Genomic DNA, 20,110 nt, shown 5'->3' with positions numbered 1-20,110 from the left:
CCTCTTCTCCTCCTGCCCTCAATCTTTTCCAGCATCAGGGTCTTTTCCAGTGAGTCAGCTGTTTGCATCAAGTGGCCAAAGTATTGGAGCTTCATCTATAAGGTCTAGTAGCAGACAGCTGTTTCTGAACATGAGAGTAGTTACCTGATTTGGGGTTTTGCTCCAAAATTCTAAGGGTCTGAGCTATAGATCATTTATAGGAGCCTGCCAGAGGCCCCCGCAGAAGGCAATGGCAACCCACTCCAGTACTCTTGCCTGGAAAATCCCATGGATGGAGGAGCCTGGTGGGCTGCAGTCCATGGCATCTCTAGGAGTTGAACACGACTGAGTAACTAACTTCACTTTCACTTTTTACTTTCATGCATTGGAGAAGGAAATGGCAACCCACTCCAGTATTCTTGCCTGGAGAATCCCAGGGATGGGGGAGCCTGGTGGGTTGCTGTCTATGGGTCGCACAGAGTTGGACACGACTGAAGTGATTTAGCAGCAGCAGCAGCAGCCAGAGGCCCCAGACAGCATCCCTACCTGCTGTTAATACTTCAGCCACCATTGAATCTGCTGGATCTCATAGCCCAAGGGGCAAGGCTGCTGGTATAGCAACCCAGACCTGTTGCAGAGCCCTCTCCTTTGCTGGGCCCCACTCAGAATTAGCAATTTTGGGGGTCACTTGGTAATTGGGCCATGGTAACATGCCAAAATGAGGAATATGTTGTTTAACAGAACCCAAAAAGACTCACTAGGCATTTGCCACTTTTTAGGTTATGTGTGAGGATGTCAGAGGAAGCAACTTCTCCTCCACCTTAGAAGAGATATTTCAACATGCCCCATACCACTGACCCCCTAGAAATTTCTCTTGGGTAGAGGTTCCCCCCATGGTGCTTCTTAGATTTATTTCCCAAACTCTGTCATGGGAATGTCTTATCAATAAGTCTAGAGTAGTTGCTATGTCTTGATCACTAGATCCAATCAGCATAATATAACCAATGGAATGGACCAGCATGATATCTTGTGAAAGGAAGAGTGATAAAGATTCTTGTAAATTAAATTATGACCTTGGGCTGGAGAACTGATATACCCGCTGATATAGAAGAGTGGAAGTGTACTGCTGGTCTTGACAGCTGAATGCCAGTTGATTCTGGTGGACCATACTTACAAGGATGGGGAAAAATTCATTTGCCAGATCAATAGTTGCATACCAGATACAAAGGGATGTGTTAACCTCCCGCATGGCTCAGATGGCAAAGAAACTGCCTGCCAGTGCAGGAGACCTGGGTTCGATTCCCGGGTCAGGAAGATGCCCGGGAAGAGGAAATGGCAGCCCACTGCACTATTCTTGCCTGGGAAATCTCTTGGACAGAGGAGCCTGGTGGGCTACAGTCCATGGGGTCACAAAAGAGTGGGACACAACTTTACAACTGAACAACAACAAAACCTGCTCCAGCAATGAAACCACAGCTGATACAGCCACTATAGTTGGTGTCACTGCCTGGTTAAGTTGACGATTATCCACTGTCAGCTCTTTTGTGTCCATCCATCTTTTACACAGACCAAATAGGTGAGTTGAGTGGTGATATTGTGGGAGTCAACACTCCTACATCCTTTAAGTCTTTGATGATAGCACTAATCTCTGCAGTACCTTCAGACATGTGGTATTGCTTTAGGTTTACTAGTTTGCTATGTAGATGCAGTTACACTAGCTTCCATTTGGTCTTTCTCACCCTGGTAACCCTGACTCCACGATCAGGTGACTAATGTCGGGATTTTGACGGCTGCTGATTATATCTATTCCAATTATTCATCCAAGAAGTTGAGAAATAGGATGGGTTCAAAGACCCACTGAATCACTGTGCAGATGGACCTGTACTAAAACGGTCGATGATCTTGATACCTTAGCAGTGGACGGTGAATAACGCCGTGGATTCGTGTTCTCCGAAGGAGATTTAACTCTGGGACCAAAGACAGCTTCAATCACTCAGAGTTTTGTGTAAATTTTTATTTAAAGTGAAAGTGACAGATAAAGCTTCTCATGTGGACATCAGGAGAGTACCTGCCTCACTAGTTTAAGCGGGGCCTTACATGCTTCTCAACAGACTGCTGAGAATAGATAAAAATAATACCTTAAGGTTCTAAGAGTTCCACAAGACCCTTTCCCAAGGTATACATCCTGAAATAACTTCCTACAAGATTAGCTGGGGAGAACTGGTTCTGGGCTATGTCTCTGGGCAAGATAACACTGTTGCTGTGTAATCAGGGGTACAAGTCTTGAGAAACAGGTTCCCATGCAAGATTTGTTATGATTATAATCATTAACATAGAGCCTAAGAAAAGTATTTCCATAAGACATTGTGCTGTGTGATCCTTAGTTTCCAACCTAAAGAAAGGCCAGTGCCTGGGCAAAATACATTGTTGCACAAGGCTTAGGTAAAGTATGAGTGAGAATGTTCACCTCCTCCTTACAGGGCTGCAAGCTTGAATTCCCTCAATCTGACCTCCATAAGCCCCTAGTGTGATTGATGGGGTGCAGTGATGTTTGAAGGGCTCAGGGAATCACTATCAGTTCAGAGGCAGTTTCCCCTAGTCCTTGGAAAATCTGATTATTTCTTTTTTTCCCAGTGCACAGTTTACCTAGCAGAGGCTTTTGGTGCTTTCCAAAAGGTTGGGTGAAAGTTTAACAGTAAATTTTTGGTAGTACCTCAGGCTCTTGCTTTAAAGAGACCCTGCCTCCTTCTCATGGAAGTGGTTCTGGGTCTATCAAATGCTCAGTTCTGGGAATTGAATACATACTGTGACGCTCTAATTTTATGATTCAAGTTAGATTTTTGTTCATTCAACCAGGAATTTTTGTGCTCATGGAGATCAAGGAAGAATTTTGTAGGCTTCCTATCTATGTTACTTCTAGGGACGCCGTGAGCAACTAGTCAATACCGCAGGCCTGCTTGAGTCAGAGAATACTGACTGCTGCCTTAACTCTGCTCATTAAGGTAATCAGGTACACCTTGCCTTTGGCAGGAGAGTGCCTGCACCTGGCCCCTTCTACACCAGAATCTAATTACTCCCATCGTATTTAAGTTTCCCAAGTAAGGTTTGGGCTGTAGAGAGGATCTTGGAGCTTTTCAGGGACACTAGGCTCCCAGAACAAATTTGTTTCTCAGAGTATTGGTGAAAGGTGCATTTTCTTGATCGTCCCAGCAGGGGTGAGTAAAACTTTATTTAGTATGGTACCCTTAATGGAAGCTCTGCACCCAGTGAAATGCGTGTATAATTTTTTTTTTTTACTCTGTGTGTTAGGAACTATGCAAAATTAGCTCTTTTGCTTACAAGGTAGTGGGGCTCCAGTGACACTCATATGGGGAATTTTAGTACCCTTGTTTGGCATTTCTAAAAAGTCTTCATTTTATTCAATGACTGCCGAGGCCTATTGTGCAAATTTGCCTGGTTTGCTTTATTTTTCTTTTAGTTGCTTTATTTCCGTTTTCTAAATCTGAAACGGTGTCCCTGCTGAGAAGAATTCCATGCTCATGGAGTTTAGAAATGCCATGAGTTTTGTTTCTGAGAGTTTTGAGGCTTTCTGGAGGATCTTTGTGTTTTCTCTAATCCCACGTCTGAATAAAGGAGTTCAGGCTGTTTTGTTTACGCCAAGTGTCTCATTAGAAAGGATCCATCACACTTATAGCACAAAAAAATATATCATTTCTCCCCCTCTTTTTAAACTTTCTCTTTAAGCTTCAGAAATTGAGGAAGAGAAATCTGTTCTTTGAACTAGAATTTCATTTTCTTTTTTAAGCTGGAAGTTCTCACAGATTTTATAATATGACATATTGCTTGCTATTTTTTTTATTTCTTCCACTATTAGCCTTATAAAGGGACTATTTTTTTTTTTTAAGTCCTATAAAGGGACAATTTCCCTGGAGTAGGACATGGCAACCCACTCCTGTATTCTTGTCTGGGAAATCTCATAGACAGAGAAGCCTGGTGGGCTATATGCCATAGGATTCCAAAGAATTGAACATGACTGAGCATAAAGGGACTATTAATTTTATTAGAATATTAATAGCAAATCTGTTTTGCTGATGGGATTTCCCCATTTTGACTGGTGGTGATTTCTCCATACAGCACTCAAAAGATTCATTCATAGAATGAGAAAAATAATTTTCATATGTTGCTGCCTCGAATTTCCGGTGTATGTTTAGTGGTGATGTGTAATGTCATAAAAATCACCAACACTCTTTTCAATTCAATGTATTCCTCTTCTAGTTCACAGCATATTAAAATACAAGATAAATAGCTGATTTTCTAAGTAACTATTGCCTATTCCAGCTAAAGTATATGGTTCCATTTGTCCCAGCTGAACCACATAAGTACCAATGATGAGTACTTTCTTTTTACTTGGAATACTTCTGAAATTATCAGGTCTTTATTCTTGCAAGTTAAAAAAGCAACATTTTGAAAAACTGAGTATGAGAATGTGGAAAAAGGAAAAGAATAGGAGGTAGAGAAATGGAAATTAGAGAAGAATGGTCTGCAACAACAAGGAGATGTCAGTTCCTATCACTGTGATGAATGAAATGCATACTGGAGGAAATTTAACTAAGACATGTTATTGAGTGGTTTTTATACAGCCTCCTCTGGAGAATGGTGGTGTTAAAGTCTGTGTAGCGGAGTGGAAATGAGCATGGGCTCTCCAACTAGAATGACAGACTAAGTTACTCCTCCATAAAGGGTCAGTTCTGTAATCTTTGTGTCTGTTTAGTCTATTACAGCACAAGGATACTGTTGGTACCTGACTCATAGAATCATTATGGACAAGAGACAAACTGATATATGTAAAGTGGATTGACGAGTACCTAGAATGTGACTACTAATGCAGGACTGCGGAAGTCTTAGGCAGGTATCCTCTATTGCAAATGAGTCATTACTCCCTGGCTATATTTCTCTTCTGTTTACTTTAGGAAAACATCTGATGCTCACTAAAATGTACATTCTAGCATGCATTATAATGCTTGGAGGCATATTATATGGTTTCAGTTGAAACAAGGGAAATCAGTTCATCTCTAGGATACACTTCTTGTCTATTTCTAAGTATGATAAAGCAGATTACAGTGTTTCTATAATTTCATTGCTGCTTACATTGCTTTGTACTGGGGTTTATTCTATGTTTGTTTTCTTTGTACTTGTTCAGCTTTTAAAATAGGTTTTGTTTTATTTGGTTTGTATCAAAGAGACCCCATTGTAAAGGCTGATCATCATTGCACTCTTAATATTGTTTTATTTTGTTTGTACAAACCATTCATTGGTGATTAATAATCTTAACTCCCTAATTAGTCCAAAATACATTTTTATGTTAGTGGAAAAAGATTATTTCAAATTGATAACCTTTTGAGACATGTTAACTTGTTTTTATTAACTTGTGATAATATACATTTTTACAGATTATGTAGAATTGACAACTTTTGCTAATTTATGTGTGTTTTGATATAGTTTATTTCATCATTAATAAAATAAAAGTTTGAAATTAGTTTGTATTAAAGTAGTGCTTTTCAAACTTTCCTTTAAAATATAATATTTTTAAAGAAACAACAAGAATATTTTTACTTTTAAATTCATCTGGATATCTTGAGGTTTGAGTTATAGAATAGTAATTCATGCCCTGTGCATCTAACAACATTCAGCCTGAGTCCTCGCTCCTAAAAATGCATAAAGTGTTTGGCCATAACTTATATTATGCTGAGTCTTACTGCATTGTTTCTGAATATTTTTACTATCCAACTCCAATCACCAGAAACATTAGAGACTCCAAGGAAACTTTCTTCTTTGACATTATCTCTATTCAATGCATTGAATCTACATTGGCATGTTTAAATATGATCCTCAAGGAAATTTAGATAGCATGGACAGGGAAAGAAAGAATGGCTTTAGCAAACAGAATATTTTGTAATAAATAGCCTTCTCTTAATCCAGACAGTGGTAGCGGTAGTTAATGAGAAGTGAATTTAGTGAAAAAAGGAAGATGAAAGTAGCCATTCTAATCAAATTCTGTCGTAATTTCTCAGGTGTCTGGAATTTATGGCACAACATTCAGCAAATCTCCAGTGATACATTTCCGTAACAGGAGTTGTAAATCCATTGGCAGTTTCATTAATCAGACAAAGAGCTGTGCAGTTATTGAAATAACTCCTCAAATAATTGCCAACTTGCCATGCAGTGACATTACTCCTAAGAAAAGTGCTTCAACAATTGATGATCGAGCCCTGGTAAATTAGCATTTCTGGCACTGAAACATCATTGCTGGGCATACCATGGTTCCGAGGAAGCAATTCCTGGCATTGCTTCCCTTCATAAACAAGATTTAAGAAGTGCCGATGACCAATGATTTCCTTGTTTTACGCATGCGAAGTGTGCAGTCTGAGCGTTCATCCCTCTTTACACTGTGGTTAACTACTAAGCTATTAAAAAATTCAAGTGCTGCAATTTAATTGATTTAATATTTGTTGAGTGACTTTTTAAGCATTGCAGACTCAAGGCTGCTAAAGAGTCTTACTTTATATGAGACATGACTCCCTCCTCCCAGGTAGATCCTATATTACCCTTCCGGGTATGTTATGGCTGTTGTTCAGTAGCCAAGTAATCTCCAAGTCTTTGTGACCCTGTGGACTGCAGCACACCAGGCTGAATGATTTGGTACAGTGGAGTAAATGCTGTCACAGACGTTCTACCAACAGGGGAAAATATTAAGTATCTAAGTGGGAAGAAGACTGAAATGAGAGTTCAGTTATGTGTTCTCCCTCAACCTTTTTGATACTTTATACCTTGATTTTTCACTTAAAAAATGAATGAAAATCCTCTTCTATTTTATGATGAGTTCCTAATTTAAATTTTAAAAAGATGGAAATAGAAGAATTTTGTGTGGGCAGAAAAAGCAGGAAAAAACCTGAAAACATAAATATTAAATTAATGGTATTTTATGTCTTGGAAAACTACAAAGACAGAATTTGGATATGTTTCTAGTAGATAAAAACAGTCATGTGTCATAGTCATATTTACATGATACAAAAATTCTCTTCTGAAGTTATTCCTTTTGTTTTTAATTAAATATTTTTAAAAATTTGCGAATTTATCTGCCTGCTCCTGGTCTTAGTTGTGGCATGTGGGATCTAATTCCCTGGCATTGGTTGAATCTGGATCCCCTGCATTGGGAACTTGGTGTCTTAGATACTGAACTGCCAGCAAAGTCACTATATTATTCCTTTTAAATATCTCGTATGTTCTCTTTTAGCTCTAGTTTTAAATTTGCAAAGGAACACAATTACCCTCAGTGAACTACAGACATAATAGTAGAATACAGTGGGCAGTGTAAAATGCTTTATAAAACTTAACCTTGTTACCTACTCTATTTGATTCATTCCTTAAGATTCACATTTGTTTTTGTTCCATTGCAAGTTGTGTCTGACTCTTTGTGACCCCATGGACTGCAGCACGTCAGGGTTCCCTGTCCTTCACTATTTACTGGAGTTTGCTCAAAGTCCTGTCCATTGAGTGGATGATACCATCCAACCATCTCATCCTCTGTTGCCCCCTTCTCCTCCTGCCTTCAATCTTTGCTGGCATCAGGGTCTTTTCCAATGAGTCAGTTCTTCACATCAAGTGGCCAAAGTATTGGAGCTTCAGCTTCAGCATCAGTCCTTCCAATGAATTTTCAGGGTTGATTTCCTTTAGGATTGACTGATTTGATCTCCTTGTCCAAGGGACTCTCAAGATTCTTTTTCAGCTCCATAGTTTGAAGGCATCAATTCTTCAGTGCTCAGCCTTTTTTATGGTCCAGCTCTCACAGCTGTACCTGACTACTGGAACAACGATAGCTTTCACTATACAGACCTTTGTTGACAAATTGATGTCTCTACTTTTTAATATGCTGTCTAGGTTGGTCATAGCTTTTCTTCCAAGGAGCAAGCATCTTTTAATTTCATGGCTGTAGTCACCATCTGCAGTGATTATGGAGCCCAAGAAAGTAAAATCTGTCTCTCTTTCCTTTGTTTCCCCATCTATTTGCATGAAGTGATGGGACTGGATACCATGGTCTTCATTTTTGAATGTTGAGTTTTAAGCCAGCTTTTGCACTCTCCTCATTCACATTCATCAAGAGGCTCTTTAGTTCCTCTTCACTTTTTGCCATAAGGGTGGTGTCATCTGCATATCTGAGGTTATTGATCTTTCTTCTAGCAATCTTGATTCCAGCTTGTATATCATCCAGCCTGTCATTTCACATAATGTACTGTGCATGTAAGTTAAATAAGCAAGGTGACAATACACAGCTTTGACATACTCCTTTCCCAATATTGAACCAGTGTTCAATGTTCCATGTTCAGTTCCAGCTCTTGTTTCTTGAGCTGCATACAGGTTTCTCAGGAGGCAGGTAAGGTGGTCTGGTATCCCCATCTCTTTGAGAAATTTCCAGAGTTTGTTGTGATCCACACAGTCAAAGGCTTTGTTGTAGTCAATGAAGCAGATGTTTTTCTAAAATTCTCTTGCTTTTTCAGTGATGCAACAAATGTTGGCAATTTGATCTATTTGTCTTCTTGTTCTACAGAAATTAATATAGTCTTGATTATGCATTAGTTCTGATGTATCAAATTGCTTTCTATAAATACATATGAATTTTCATCTGTTTTTGTATATACAAAATAGTCAGGTGAAGCATCCATGGCATAATTATTCTCCAATTTGAATTTTGCTTTTGAACGTATCTCTATAGTGTAAGCTGAGGCAGTAAAACTTTATATAAAAATTCTGAATTTAAGAGCTAAATACTTGAAATAAAAGTTATACAAAAATATGGTGGACTATTGTAACAGAATATGTTGTTCTTCAAGAACACTACTCAAGTGGCCAGTGTTTGCATGCACTTATAATAAACTTTATCAATTATGTATTGTCATGATTAATTGTTGTACTAAAATGCTTATATGTCTGGGCAGTGTTCACTTCACCATTATGTTTAGTGATTATAGCAATGCCTGGCATATTGTATTACTGTATAATTTGAGGAATTCTGTCAAAATTATGTAAAATCAAGTATTAGTAGCTTTGTCAATTAAATGAGATTACTTTGTTGAGTATAAAATAATTATATCTTCTTATTTGTGTATATGTGAAACCTGAAATATTATTTTACTAAAATTTTAGTTTACTATTTGTTGCATTGGTAATAGAGAAATATAATCTTTGTTAACAAATAGGCTGAGTTTTTTTTTTCAAAGTTTGACAGTGAGTGAAGTAAATTAGAAATGAGATGTGAACTGTTTCTTGGTAAATCACTTCACTAAAATGTTGATAATGACTACTTTTCCCGTCTCTGTCAAACTTCTGACAAAGGTGAACTTTGAAAAGAAAAACATTCCTTAAACAGAATTATCTTTAGACTTGGTTGAGACCAGGATATTGACAGCACTAGGGATTCTTACTGTTTTCTGTAAACTCCACATAAAAATGACTGCTCCCCATATTTGCTGTCTATACTTTTTGCTTACAGTGACTAATTTTGTGATGAATTTTAAGTAACAAAGCATGGTGAATTTTAAGTCCCCCCCCCCCCCCAAAAAAAAATGTGCTTGGAGATAGTCTTCATCAACTTTTCCTTTGGGCTGAAAGCTGGCAAATAAGAGGGAAAAAAAATTATAAGATAATAAGATAGTATCATGATTGTAAAAAAAATACCTGTGTTGAAACCTAATCCACCATAGAATTCTAAAGAAATGGTTTATCTACCAGCTATTTTAAGCAGTTCCTTGAGCAGGCAGATGTAATATAAGTTGCTTGAATTTTTTGGAGGGGAAAGGGAGTCAGGAAGATATGCCCCTTCTCATTTGAGAAAGAGAAAGCAATGGTTTTGCTTATTCCTTACCTGAATTAAAGTCATATGATTTGTGGATGAATGAATATATGTCTTATTTTCTTTTATTAAAAGTAGATCTTAACAGAAAGTGTAAAAGAGCCTAATTACAGTACCGAGGAAAAGCCTGCTCTGGGTACTCTTCAACATGCTTTATTCTGTGGAATTACCTCACCAGTCACACCTCACCAAACACTGTGTTGCCTTTTGCTTACATGAACAGATGCATACAGTCTGTTGCAAACACAGGCACAGGCAAGCTTTCCATAGCTTCCTCCATGCTTTTTATGAAGGTTCCTCTCATCTAAGCATTCTCCTAGACTTTGGGCTTTAAAAACCTAAAGCTTTCTACTGCAACACTGACACTTTGAATAATTTCACAGATTAGTCATTCAAGTTTAGCTCATCTCAAGGGCTCATGTCTTGAAATAATTATAAACTTGTAATTCTTTCCAAGAGGACAGTAATCCTCCTTAGGATAACATGATTATGAACATGCCACTTTTAATAGTCCATGCTAAAAAATAGGCTGTTAATAGGATGTTAAGTCTGACATTGTTTGGATTTGTTTGTGTCTAAGTGAAAGCAAAATTTTCTTGAGGTTTGAGGTCAATGTATGTATATTCATTAAATTTTGTATGATTTGCTTCAGTACCAAAGTACACATTCTATTTTGAAGAACAAAAGAAAATGGATTTTTAATTCAGTGCCTTTTTTTATACCACTGAAAGTAAAGACTAGAATCATCCTTTTGCTATGTTTTTATTTTATAATACTATCCCCCCTTGACTTGTATGCAAAAAGTAGCAGATGCTTTGGGTTTTTGGAGCACACCTGGTTTTTGTGCAAAGAAAATGTATAATTTGGACTATCAAGTGAATAATTAATGTCAAATTAATTCAAGATGCATTATAAAAAAATCACGTGTGAGATTTCTTGCTTTCTCTAGGAGCTGCTGATATAGGCATCTTTATTTTGAGTTTTCCTCCACTTCTCACTAGAAAATTCCACTCCTCACTAGAAAATTCCACTCAAAGATAAAACACTTGTGCTGATTTTTCCCAGAAAAAATTACATTTGCTGGAGTTTTTTGTTTCTTTGTTTTTTAAGAACATGTTCATTCTTGTAAAATGCAGGTTTTTGTGATGTACCTTGAACTGACATAGTGCTTTCCAGAAGATGGCTATTTCCTGGGATATCACCACAGAGATTTAGAAAAATGCCTATGTCAGAGATCTGCCCATATTTGGAATATTAACAGCAGTCTCTCAAGGTATATGCAGAAGGATTTATCTTGTTATGTGCTTGGCTATTTAGAATCCCAAATCTTGAAATGATGTCTACATTTAACCCCTGGCTTTCAGGAAATGGGCTGGGATGTTTGTTGGGCCAGTTATGCTGCAGAGTAATTTTGCTTTGTATGTCTACAGAAATATGATTTTTTTTTCTTCAGATAAATGACATTAATCCTAACTGTTTCTCCAACCCCATGCTTTTATTTCCCCCTACCTAGGGAGATATGGAAATAGTCAAAATTTCCATCAAAGTATTTGAGGAGAATGGGGACAAGTGATAAGAGTGTAGCATGAAATTCTGTGGACTTAATGTCAACATATGAAAATAGATATTAAAATCTACCTGAAAATGGGAGTGGGAGAACTTATGTGTATTTTAATCTTTTATGTCAGCTTCTAGCAAACTGATGTTAGCAGATGTTTAGTTAATAACAATTTTTGAAATAGTACTATACATACATGGGCTTCCCAGGTGACTCAGCAATAAAGAATTCACCTGCAATGCAGGAGATGCAGGAGACACAGTTTCGATCCCTGGGTCAGGAAGATCCCCTGGAAGAGGAAATAGCAACCCACTCCAGTATGCTTGTCAGGAAAGTCCCATGGACAGAGGAGCCTGGTGGGCTGCGGTCCACGGAGGGGCAAAGAGTTGGACGTGACTGAGTGACTGAACATGCATGCGCTATATATACATACAATGTGTGTATGAACATAAACCAGCCTTGATATTGCTAGGCCCATCACACTGTACTCCTCAGTGAGTATCTTTTACAGCCACTAAAGCAATCAGCTATTTTTTTCTCAATGTCTTTCATGCCTGATTCTCTCTAAAATGTAATAAATCAGGAGCTCTGCATTACAACTCATCCCAAAAGCTAATGATCCTTCCCTTTTCACTTGAGAAACCATCAAATAACCATTTGTAGCTATAGTTTTAATTCCAGTTCAGTTAGAATGTCTGGGGGCTGCGTAAGGAAAGATATTTAAAAAAAAAAAATTTTTCACATACAACAGTTTTGGCAGACTTTGCATGTCTCTCCCTTCCATGTTTCCCAGTAAAATGGCGAACTACTACAGAGGTTCACCTCCATCACCATATTAAACTTCTTCAGATCTTTCAGTTTTAAATATCTAGTCACTGTGGAATAACATCTGTGCTGTTTCCATAGGAAGGAGTTTGGCTCTAAGTATTTCCCTCTATCTCTGCCTGTACTCTGAGGTCAAATATCTGGTCAGGCTTTAGGAAAATGAGTGCCAGTGCCTGTCTGGACCCTGACCCACAGATTCTGAGAGAAGATGGACCTCTGTTTATGGAGTGGGATGAAGATGGGAATTTCAAAGCAAGATCAGCCTTCATCCATGGAGACTGAGATTGCTGTTTCTTATTGCTGGGTTACCCTCTTAGATAAGCACACTTTCAAAAGCTATTATATTTTTTTAACACCCACACTAATGTCAGTTCCTAAGAATTGTCTCCAATATTCAACAAGGCTTTAACTTTATCCTTTAAAAAATAGATTTTTGAGCAGCATTTTGACAATTTTGTTTCAGTAAACACAGTAACAAAATCCACTCTAACTAGTAATAGTTGTCTCTTGGGATCTCAGAGAGATTGTTCAGTTCAATTCAGTCCCTCAGTTGCGTCCAACTTTTGCGACCCCATGGACTGCAGCATGCCAGGCTTCCCTGTCTGTCACCAAATCCCAAAGTCTACTCAAATTCACATCCATTGCATTGGTGATGCCATCCAACCATCTCATCCTCTGTCATCCTTCAATCTTTCCCATCATCAGGGTTCTTTCCAATGAGTCAGTTCTTTGCATCAGGTGGCCAGAGTATTGTACTTTCACCTTCAGCATCAGTCCTTCCAATGAATATTCAGGACTGATTTCCTTTAGGATTGGCAGGTTGGATCTCCTTTCAGTCCAAGGGACTCTCAAGAGTCTTCTCCAACACCACAGTTCAAAAGCATCAATTCTTTGGTGCTGATCTTTCTTTATAGTCCAACTCTCACATCCATACATGACTACTGGAAAAACCATAGTTTTGACTAGATGGACCTTTGTTGACAAAGTAATGTCTCTGCTTTTTAATATGCTGTCTAGGTTGGTCATAGCTTTTCTTCCAAGGAGCAAGTGTCTTTTCATTGTAATTTGATAAAATCCCTTTCATGACTCTTCATCTTTTGCTGATATAAACTGAGGTAATTGAAGTTTGTATAATATTAAATAAATGCACAAATGAAATAGTAAAAACTGTTCTAAATGAATAAAAGAATAAACATAACAGTTTCTGAGCATTTGGCAATATGTACTGATAATCTTTGAGTAGATTTTCTGATGACCTTTTAGATTATGCACAAAGCTATTTTTTATCTTCTCATAATTTTTCTCTTTGAATTTAAACAGCTTATTTCCATTTGCAAACCCAGTTCAGGAGGAACATCATGATGACTGAAACTGTCAAACTTCTAAGTTCTTTCTTGTTGTTTTTATGAAAACAAGGTTAAATAAGATAGTTTGAATTTTAGCAAATGGATCTATATATTATCTTCATCTTTGTTGTGTTCCCTTTTTTCTCGAAACTGTTAATTTTATATAAACATAGAAAAATTTACAGATAAGTTGTATACCAATTTATATAAGAAGCAGAATTTATTAATTGTAATATTTCATAGTATTGGCGTTACATATATAAAGAATTAAAGTATATATCTACTCCCCATATTCAATTCCTTACTTTCATCAGAGGCAACTAATATATAAAAAGATACATGCAACATGTGGGCATGTGCACACACACACACCATATTGTTTGTATCATATTGCCTCTTGCTTTGTTCACTTAATATTTTAATTCTGTTATTTATATGATATATATAGATCTCATTAATTTTGAAATATGTCTATATATTTATGTTAAATATATTTATGCTATAAAATATATTAGTTTATATATATGTTAGATAAATATATTATTATTAGATGTTTCCATATGTGAACTGATAAGACTCATGGCCCCAGAGACTCAAGTTGCCTAACATGTATATGGAAATGGATGAAACCCAGCTCTAGCTTCCTTGGGACTGAGGGTCCTCCACAATTCCAAGTGCGGGCTTTTTCATATTTTAGAAACATCTTTTAAATATGGATTCTTGTGTTATTATTCAACTTGAGACTCTTTTGTATTTACATATTCTGTTATATTTATTGTAAGTATTTATAGCTTGAGTTTTTGATAATATCTTAGTTGTTTCCACTCAACATTTTCTTCTAAGCTCCATTATTTTCCATCTTCATTTTTCTTGAATTGATCAAGTATTTCTTTTTATTAGCTTGGCTGTAATTCTATTTTATTGTTTTAATAGGTAGGATCATATTATCTGATGTATACTTTAATTGAAATACCTCTACCTTATCTCATGGACTTGACATGACACAGACTTTAGAATGATTTGACACATAAACTTTAGAATGATTTACTGTTGGCTTTAAATTAAATCAGAAGTTACATTGCTTTCCCAGTTTAAAATCATTTTTTCACTTAATTCTAATTAATGATAAGTCTTTTGTATAAAATATGTCTGTTATCTTATTTTTTATTTCTCTTTGTATTTGGTGTTCTTCATTTTGTCTATAGTATGTATAGGTGCTAATTCCTTATTAGCTATCCTGATTGGGAATCAATCTGACATTTTGGTGTGATAATCAAGTTCTGTGTGTGTGCATTTCCTGAATTCTGTAAGAAATCATAGTCATTGCCTCTTTGAGAATTTCCTTTGAACTCATTTTCTTTATGCTCTTTCTTTTGTAGCTCTTCATAGTTGAGTTAAATTTCTATGTTCTGTCTTTTCTCTATTTTTAAAAATTATTATCTTTCTAGCTCTAAAATTGGAGAAGGCAATGGCAACCCACTCCAGTACTCTTGCCTGGGAAATCCCATGGATGAAGGAGCCTGGTAGGTTACAGTCCATGGGATCGCAAAGAGTCTGACATGACTGAGCGACTTAACTTTCACTTTTCACTTTCATGCACTGGAGAAGGAAATGGCAACCCACTCCAGTGTTCTTGCCTGGGGAATCCCAGGGACTGGGGTCTGGTGGGCTGCTGTCTATGGGGTCGAACAGAGTCGGACATGACTGACGTGACTTAGCAGCAACAGCAGCAGGTCTAAAATGAAGATTATTTGTCTAGATCAACATTCTAGCTCATTTATTATGTCTTCAGCAAGACAGTCTGTGGTTTAAGACTTTCATTATGTTGTTCAATGTTAGAAATTTATTATAGCTTATACAGCATTGTATATTTATTGTATATTTTAATTTTATCTCTCTAGTCATGGCAAATATTAACAATTGCAAAAAGCTTTTTGGCATCTCTTGATATTATCATGGATTTTCTTTGCTAGTTTCTTAATGTGACAAATTATATAGCTTAATTTTCAAATGTTAAGCCACGCTTTGTGGTAAAACTTCCCTAATTTGGTATGATGCAGTATTCTTTTAACATATTTTAAATTTAATTTGATAGTCTTTAGAAAAGAGTTTTGTGTCTTTTTCTGTGGGACATTGTGTTCTGTGGGGTTTTTGTTTTTTTAATTGTAATGATTTTCTGGTTTTGGTATTAGTATAATAGTGGCATCATAAAATGAATTGTGAAGTTTTTCTTCCCTCCTATTCTCTGGAAGGGCTTATGCAGAACTGACATTATGTTTTCTTTATCCTTTTGGTCAGTTTGGAGATTGCTTCATGGGAAGATTTTTAACTATGAAAATATTTTTTAGCTACCTATTATGTTACAAAGATTTAGTATATCATGTGTTAAAAGAATATCATTTAACTCATAAAAATAATTGCTATAATATTTCCTTACTATTCTGTTTCATTAGTGATATTTTTCCTGTACCTTGAGTCTCTTTTCTGTTTTTCTGATCATTTTAGTAAAGTACTTTGAAATGTAAAAAGTAGAGATCTTTTAAAAAAAAATTAGCTCTTACTTGTATATGTAAAATATTTATTTATTTTAATTTAAAGTATAATTTAAGTATATTGTTTTCCTTGTGTTAGTTTCTGCTGTAGAACAACACGAAACAACTACAGGTATACATGTATGCCCTTCCTTTTGAGTCTCCCTCCCATACCACCCAGCTACATCATCACAGAGCACCGAGCTGAGTGGTGCTATAGAGCAGCCTCCCAGTAGCTCTCTATTTTATACATGGTGGTATGTATATGTCAGTGCTACTCTCTTTATCTGTCCCACCTTCTCCTTCCCTTACCGTGTCCACAAGTCCGTTCTCTACATTTGTGTTTCTATTCCTGCCCTGAAAATAGATTCATAAGTACCATTTTTCTAGATTCCATATATATGTGTTAATATATATGTTTTTTCTCTTTTTGACTTACGTATTATGACTTACTCTAAGTTCATTTAAATCATAATGATGACAATGACCCAGTTTCATTTGTTTCTATAGCTGAGTAATATTATATATGTACCAACACTTCTTTATCCAGTCATTTGTTGATGGACATTTAGGTTGCTGCCATTGTAAATATTGCTGCAATGAACATTAGGGTAGATGTGTATTTTTTAATTATATTTTTCTTGGGGTATATGCCCGGTAGCAGGACTGCTGGGTCATATATTGGTTTTATTTTTATTTTCTTAAGGAATCTCCATATTGTTCTCCATAGTGGCTATATCAATTTACATTCTCAACAGAGTAAGAGAGTTCCCTTTGCTACACACCCTCTCCAACATTTATTGTTTTTAGCTTTTTTTGATGATGGCCATTCTAATCAGTGTGAAGTGATACCTCATTGTAGTTTTGATTTACATATCTCTAATAATGAGCAAAATTGAACATCTTTTCATGTGTTTGTTGGCAATCTGTATATCTTCTTTGGGGAAATGTCTGTGTAGTTCTGCCAATTTTTTGATTGGGTTGTTTTTGTGATATTGCAGTGCATGAGCCACTTGTATATTTTGAAGATTAATCCTTTGTCATTTGCTTTATTTGCAATTATTTTTTGTCATTCTGGTGGTTGTCTTTTCATCTTGTTTATGGTTTCCTTTGCTGTGCAAAGGATTTTATATTTAATTAGGTCCCATTTCTTTATTTTTTCTATTTCCATTACATTAGGGAGTGGGTCAGAGGATCTTGCTGAGATTTATGTCACAGAGTGTTCTGCCAATGTTTTCCCCTAAGAGTTTTATAGGGTCTGGCCTTACATTTAGGTGTTTAATCCATTCTGAGTTTATTATTGTATATTTCATTCTTTAGCATGTAGCTGTCCAGTTTTCCCAGCACCACTTATTGAAAATGCTATCTTTTCTCCATGGTATATTTTTGCCTCCTTTGTCAAATATAGGGCTTCCTTCATAGCTCAATTGGTAGAGAATTCATCTGCAATGCAGGAGACCCTAATTCGATTCCTGGGCTGGGAAGATATGCTGGAGAAGGGATAGGCCACCCACTCCAGTATTCTTGGGTTTCACTTGTGGCTCAGCTGGTAAAGAATCTGTCTGCAATGTGGGAGACCTGGTTTGGGAAGATACCCTGGAAAAGGAAAAGGCTACTCACTCTGGTATTCTGGCCTAGAGAATACTATGGGCTGTATAGTCTTTTACGTCGCAAAGAGTCGGACATGACTGAATGACTTTCAGATAAGGTGATCATAGGTGTGTGGATTTATCTCTGAGCTTTCTAGCTTGTTCCACTGATCTGTATTTCTGTTCTTCTTCTAGTACCATACTGTCTTGATTACTATTGCTTTGTAGTGTAGTCTGAAGTCCAAGAGCCTATTTCCTCCAGCTCTGTTTTTTCTTCTTCAAGATTGCTTGGGCTATTTGTATTTATTAATCACTATTTATCACTATTATCACTCTTCTCCATTTCATTAACTGCTACTTTTATTCTTATTTCCTATATACTGCTTGGGGCTTCCATGGTGGCTTAGACAGTAAAGAATTGGCCTGCAATGCAGGAGACCAAGGTTTGATCACTGGGTCAGGAAGATCCTCTGGAGAAGGGAATGGCTACCCTCTCCAATACTTTGGCCACCTCATGCGAAGAGTTGACTCATTGGAAAAGACCCTGATGCTGGGAGGGATTGGGGGCAGGAGGAGAAGGGGATGACAGAGGATGAGATGGCTGGATGGCATCACCGACTCGATGGACATGAGCTTGAATAAACTCCCGGAGTTGGTGATGGACAGGGAGGCCTGGCATGCTGCGATTCATGGGGTCGCAGAGTCGGACACGACTGAGTGACTGAACTGAACTGAACTCTCTCCAATATTCTTGTCTGGAAAATCCCATGAAATGAGGAGTCTGGTGGGATACAGTCCATGGTGTTGGATATGACTGAGTGACTAAGTATACATACTGCTTACTTTAGGTTTAATTTGTTTCTTAAGAATTTTGGATCATTAAATCATTGAAATACACAAATACCTAAGTATTTCAATAAGAATCATACACCTACTAATGAAATCCATTCTTAACTGAAAAAAGCCCATGAATAAAACTCCAGGCCCTCATAGATAGATGTCAAATAAGCACATGAAAAGAGGATCAGCACCATTAATTATTAGATAAATGCAAATGAAAACCACAATAAGAATCTGCTGAACACTTAATGGTATAGATAAAAGGTTGACCATTCAAAATTCTGGAGAACATGAGGAGCCAGTGAAACTTTCATGTACTGTAGGTTGGTATGTGAAAAAGTGATACAACTACCTTGAAAAATATTTTGACAGTTCTTTTTTTTTTTTTTTTTACAGTTCTTACAAAGTTAAGAATTTAGTTACTGTATGACACAGACATTCTACTCCCAGATATTTACTCAAGATAAAAATATTATGTGCAAAGACATACACAAAGACAAATATAATAGCCATAAGTTGGGGAAAATCCAAATGTTTATTATCAGGTGAATGGGTAAATAAACTGTAGTATATTTATATATATTTGTATATATATTTATATAGTACCCAAACAATGGAATACCATTCAACATTTAAAAGTAATAGATAATTGACACACAGTAACATGAATCTGGGCTTTGCTGGTGACTCAGATGGTAAAGAATCCTTCTGTAATGTGGGAGACCTGGGTTCTATCCCTGGGTTTAGAAGATCCCTGGAAAAGGGAACAGCTACTCACTTCAGTATTCTGGCCTGGAGAATTAGATGGATGGGGAGCCTGGCCTGTCCCAGTCCATGGTGTTGCAAAGAGCCGGACAGGACTGAGCAACTTTGACTAACTAAACTAACATGAATCGGAAAACTTTTTTTTTTTTTGAGTGACTGAATGCAGATGAGAGAATGTTATTATCAATATTATATGATCCCATGTATAGAAAACTCTTAAAAAAAGAAAAGTAAACTATGATGAGTGAGAGCTCATCAGTTGTTGCCTGGATATGAAGAGAAGAACTGAGATTTGGGAAGGGATTACCAGGGAGTATAAAGAAAGTCTTGTGGATCATGTAGAAGTCCATTATTTTGTTTTCATTATGGTGTTTTGGTTTTTTTTTTTTTTTGTATACACATGGCAAAAGTTATCAATTTGTATGATTTAAATAAATATGGTTTTAATTTTGTGCCAATTTTACCTCAAGAAAACTTTAGAGAAAAAAAGCATTAGATTCAGTACAAAGAAATGAATTTATACACAGGTAAGCTTGTCTTGATTATGCATTGGCGTTTCTTTCTTCATCTTTAAAACAGGGAAAAAATAGTGGTTCTGACTTGCTTATGTAGTTGCTAAGATCAGACAGAATTATATTTATATGCTCTTTTAAAAAGTGTTATGTAGCCATGAATCATTATTATAAAGGATCTGGCTAAACTGAGCAGTACAGTTATGATGCACTGCATTTACATTTGTGTGTGCATGCATGTGTCCCACTGGCAGAATT

This window comes from Odocoileus virginianus, chromosome 18 (assembly GCF_023699985.2).
Source record: "Odocoileus virginianus isolate 20LAN1187 ecotype Illinois chromosome 18, Ovbor_1.2, whole genome shotgun sequence".
In the NCBI taxonomy this organism is placed as follows: domain Eukaryota; kingdom Metazoa; phylum Chordata; class Mammalia; order Artiodactyla; family Cervidae; genus Odocoileus; species Odocoileus virginianus.
This window is presented reverse-complemented; position numbering follows the sequence as displayed.